This window comes from Balaenoptera acutorostrata, chromosome 15 (genome assembly GCF_949987535.1).
Source record: "Balaenoptera acutorostrata chromosome 15, mBalAcu1.1, whole genome shotgun sequence".
NCBI classification, from domain to species: domain Eukaryota; kingdom Metazoa; phylum Chordata; class Mammalia; order Artiodactyla; family Balaenopteridae; genus Balaenoptera; species Balaenoptera acutorostrata.
The window spans coordinates 16,664-21,931 of NC_080078.1; the positions used below are offsets into that span (position 1 = coordinate 16,664).

The 5,268-nt window shown below is 53.3% G+C and overlaps 1 long non-coding RNA gene across 1 annotated transcript; it reads right to left on the reverse strand.

Moving 5' to 3' along the window:
- Nucleotides 1–1,605: 1,605 nt before the first annotated feature.
- LOC103013702 (uncharacterized) lies at nt 1,606–4,616 on the reverse strand. The gene is made up of 4 exons (XR_009005504.1): nt 4,214–4,616; nt 3,334–3,417; nt 2,163–2,282; nt 1,606–2,042 (listed from the first exon to the last, which is right to left on the reverse strand). It is a non-coding gene; the product is annotated as an uncharacterized LOC103013702 (long non-coding RNA).
- Between the last annotated feature and the right edge of the window lie 652 nt (nt 4,617–5,268).

Sequence of the window (5,268 nt, forward strand, 5' to 3'; positions counted from 1 at the left end):
TGTGCCAGTTCAGGATCTGATAAAGGGTCTCTGCACTTGACACTCTTCGCTTAAAACACTGGGGTTCTTCCTGCCCACCTATCCGTCCAGATGAGCCTTTGAATCACATTAGTAGGTGGTGGGCTGCCCCCTGCAGGCCTACGAGCCATGTCCTTGCCCAGCCTCAAGACCAGAGAGCCTGGAGTCAGCGGCAGAGACATCAGTGGCTTAATGGACAGGGACCTGATGCGCCTGAAGCAAGGTGGGGACTGTCTTCCCTCCTGGAGGGAGGGGGCGTTACCAGTTACAGGGGGAAATGACATCAGGTTGGCTCGTCAGTTACCAAGGAAACCAGTGGAGGATCATGGCCCTCCCTGTCCCTGTGATAAGCTATCAAGGTGGAGATGTTTAGCTCTAAAGATTAGAAGTCACTAGCTGGGGGAGACCAGGGGCAAGCATGTAGGCATTTTACTGATTAGGCTCTAGGATGAAAAGGGAAAGTCAGTCACGTGAGTGGGTGTAGGTCAGGCAGGGACTGGACGACCAGGGGGCGTCCATAGAGCAAGAGAACCTCCGTCTTGGTGGGGGGGCAACCATACAGTGGGTTTAGAAAGATCCAGATATATTTTTGCTTTGACTTATCCTGAGTCCTTAAAACCCAGAAGAATTAATCTGCTCTCCAGGGCACAGCTGTCTCTGCCTTGGTCACACCATTTTTATAACCTCAGTGACACTAAGCTTTCTCACATTAAGCCTCTGCCTTCCTGGATGAGTTTGTTCCTAGCTTATCCTATTAAGATCAGGTCTCAGTTTGTCCGTTACATTTTCAAATTACCACTGAATAGCTACAGGAAACGTGTTCATTCCACATATTTGTGTTCTCTGTTCTTTCCACATATTCTAGCACTTACCTCCCAGCTCCATGCCGGTGCCTCTGCTCAAGGCTGCATATGCAGCAGGGGTCTGGGTAGGAAGGGCGCTCCTGCAGGTCCAGCCATACCCACACCTGCCCATAGTCCTTCTGCCCTTGGCTCGCCAGAAATACCTCTATGGTCTCAGTGATTACACACCCACATTCCCAGCTTCCTGTGCTGTGGGCGACTTGTGTCTCCTTTACTTTGTTTGTTCTTTCCGTATTTCTTAACTTTCCAGAGTCTCAGTGAGAAGGGCGGGGAGCTGCACTGGTACCACCAGCTCGTGACCATCAGCCCGGCAGCCTCCTACAGGGGAGCCTTAGAAACAACTGGGACACTGTCTCAGCAGTGCTGGCTCACATAAGGAGCAAACAAGCCTCAAGAAACAAAGGCCACACAAAGCCCGAGGTGGGTCAGGGGAAGGTCCGATGCTGAGCCTGGACCATGAAGCCTGGCTCTCTTGCAGGCAGCCAGTGGCCGTGGGACAGCACGCCTCCCCTTCTACACAGAACAGGCCATGCCAAGGGACCCTGGGCAGGTCCCTTCTCCCCTCTGGCCTGGGCTGAGAGGTCCCAAGGCCCCTTAAGAGCTGTCTTTCCTCCTATGACCCCCGTGACCTGATCTGGGGGGTTGCTTGCAAGTCCATCCCTCGTCCATGTGTGTTGAGGGATGGTTCCCCTTCTCCACGGAGCTGTTTCCTGAAGATGTGGACAACAAAGCAGACGGACCCTTGGTGAAATCTGCATCATGTCTTTTCCTCCAAGGACAGCTCCAAAGACATTTTAAAAATACGTGTGGAAAAAATTCAAGTTTTCCAAAATAGTAAATGTTAAGAAATAACACTGCACATTTCCTCTTTTCTGGATAAAACAGAAAACACGTGGTTATTTTTAGCCCCTGGAGCTCCACTGGGAATGGGTGTAACATGTGCCCATGTGCACACAGAAAGGGCCCTTTTTATCAACTGCCCTGCAAGGATGGAGCCGTCACAAAGGACGCAGGCAAGCGCAGCACTGCTCTGCCTGGTGGGGATTCCCTCCAAGCGTGGATGCCCAGCAAATGGGGAAGGACGGACTCCCTGGAACCCCGCCTCCTCTTCTTACGCAGAGTGAACCCAGCTCAGGCCCTGAGGCTCCCAGACTCAAACTCCTTGTGGGTAAAACCAGGATAGCAAAGGTGAGGCTTAGGTTTACGATGAGGGTGTAATAAAAAAATGTGTCCCAAATGCTTCACCCACTACCCAATACACCCGACAAGTGGCCACATTACCATCACTGCCACCATCAGCGTTCATCCTTCGATTTCGCCATTTATGCAGTAAATCGCCTCTCCAGGGACCAGCCGTCTGAACGACTTCTTTTTCCTTGCAAACTGACCCCACATCTCCACCTGCAAACAGGATGTTGGAAAGAAGGACAGCCTTGAGGACTTCACGGAGTAACTATCAAGGAGTCTGATATCAAGGGCTCCTAGTGGCCAGAGCTGGAATGATTTGAGGAAAATGTAATCTTTACTTATTAATATAATGAGTGTGCCATTCATTACTATTGACAGTATTGGCTGATCTCCCGTAGACCAAAAGGCCTCGGCCCATACTCATATAAATATTCAAATAAACAAATGTGGAGGAAGAAAGTGTTTTCCTACAGAAAAAATGTTAGTAACAAATGAGGAAGCGGCTTCCCTGGAGGCACAGTGGTTAGGACTCCACGGTCCCAATGCAGGGGGCCCAGGTTCAATCCCTGGTCAGGGAACTAGATCCCACATGTATGCTGCAACTAAGAGTTCGCGTGCCACAACTAAGGAGCCCACGTGCCGCAACTAAGACCCGGTGCAACCAAATAAATAAACATTTAAAATTTAAAAAAAATGAGGAAGGGGGTACCTCCCTCGCAATCCAGTGGTTAAGACTCCAAGCTCCCAATGCAGGGGACACGGGTTCAATCCCTGGTCAGGGAACTAACATCCTGCGTGCCTCCAGGAACAGCCAAAAATAAATAAATACATAAGGAAGGAATGAGAGAAACAGAATACCACCATGAGGCAAACAACCCTGTAATAATTGTTTCCAGAAATTGGGCAAAAATCTGAGGAGAAACAGGATGCTGGCATAGCCTCAAAGCAACTCCCCCACAATATGTATCAATTACCCTGGGGAGGTGGCAAGAAATGGTCGTTCTGGATATATTTTTAGATCAGACCTTCTCATAAGCACTCTCCTTGCATCCCCTTCCCCACCTAGTTTTTTTTCTTTCATGAGAATCTGCTTACGTATTAACTTCAGAGTAATTCTGATTTAGAACAAACTAAAAATCCTTCGAACAATGACTTACATAAACCATAGGCTTGAAATGAGGGTGAAAGGAAAAACATAAAGTGAACACACACGGCTAACATTTCAACACGTTTATTTTGCACGAATGCCCATAGTCTTACTCACTCCTCCCACTCACGTCCCCATGGCCCACGCAGGAAGAATGCAGCTCCAGGACGCCTTCCTCTTGGTGCACGAGGTGACGAGTGACTAAACAACAGGAAGAAGTCGGAGAGGCTAAATCTACACAGTAACGTCTGAGCTGGAGGACCTTAGCTAAGAGGGGTTGGGAGAAGAAGGACGTGAGGGCAGAGGCCAGGCACACACCCTCGCCAACCCCTCCTTGCAGGACCCCAGGAGAAGCCTGCCTGGCCCCAGCTCTCCCACAGGGCACCCAGTCCCGAGCCCCTGGAAGGTGGGTCATCCTGGGTGCTCCCCTTGCTGGCCAGGGAGGTCTCTGCTCTGAGCAGTGATGACAACACACTAAATATAAATGTGAAACCGTTATTAAACACCTGTTTACTTGAAAGAGACAAATTCATCCGTGCACCTACTCCAACCAAAGTGTGGCCTGACTGCAGACAATCTGCAGGGAGGACCTTCCTTCGCTCCTTGCTCCCTCGCCTCCTACTCTGCTTCTCATCCTTCCCCACGGGGCCGAGAAACAGGTTAAAGAGGCCCACTTTGCAGTCAGAGAAGGGAAAAAGGGACGGGATACGGAGAGGCGACACAGGGAGAGGGGAGGGGGCGGAGGTGACGCGGAGCCATAGTCGGACGGACACGCGGCGCCGGCTCTTCCGGTCGCCTTCCGATGGCGTCACCGGCCGGCGCGGGCTAGAAGGGCAGAGCGCGTCGCCCCGATGCGCGCCGAGGGGAGACCAGGCCTGAGCCGCGCCGCGTGAAAGGCAGGGCCGGCTTCCTGCCGAGGCTCCTACATGGCGGCGGCCGCACACCACAAACGCCCCTACGGAAAGCATGACAAGCGAAGGAGACAGGCGAGACACACCTGACACAGTAGACGAGCCTCCTCAACCCGCCTGCCGACCACGGGCGTCCACTCCGCGCGTGCTCAGGGGCCGCCGCCAGACTGCGCCTGCGCGGGCCCGCTGGTCACACCGCGCCTGCGCAGCGCCGTCTTCGTCGCCCCTCAGGCTCCTGCGAGTCCCTGTATGCTCCCGGCTGCTCCGGTCGAGGCCTTCTCGGACTGCCCAGTTCGAAGGCATACGCTCTACTCGGGTTTCCAGCCGGCAGAAGGCCCACCCCTCAGCTCATCTGACCATCATCTTGACCCTTAACCCCCGAATGTCCGCTACCACCTCTCCTCTCTCACCGAACCCTCACCTCTCCTGGCGGCGAAGACGTGCGGTGATCTGGCGCTCAGCTCTGCGCCTGCGCGGGGCCCCTCGCAATTCCCAGCCGGCTTTAAGCTTCTAAGTGCGGGTTATCGCCCACACGGACACAAAATGTAGTTCTTCATCTTCAGCCTAAGGTTTTCTCTAACAGGGACGTCATGGGAATTACGATTTTCTAAGTGAATACTAATGATCAAGAAGGGACGGTCATCAATTTAACATGTCCTAATAGCCTCGGTTCTGCTGTCCGTCTTAGCTTCGTTTGGGTTCTAAAGGCCCGCGGCCAACTAAGGTTCTCGCTTCCTTGTTAGATTTTTTTTGCTTTGTTTGGAGCTCGGGGGTGGGGGGGAGGTACGTTTCTCCGCGGGGACCTTGGCTGCCGGGACTCCGCCCCTTGTCCAGCCCAGGGCTCTGCAGGGAGTGCGGGGGGTCAAAGGGAGTGTGGGGTCAGGAGACCAGGGAAGAGTTGGGGGAAGGAGCCCCTGGGAAATAGGCTGAGACGCCTCAGAGACAGGAGTGGGTGGCCCTGGCCTGGACAGTTCGCTGAAGGTCTTCGCACCAGAGGGGTTTCTGGGGGTCATTTCCACTTTCAGATGGGTGGTGTCACCCCCTCCAGGTGAAGTTAACCTGCCCAGTAATGGGGAGAGAAGGGCTGCCATAGCCAGACAAGCTCCATGCAGTCTGGGCTGAGGGGTGAGAGTGATGCCTC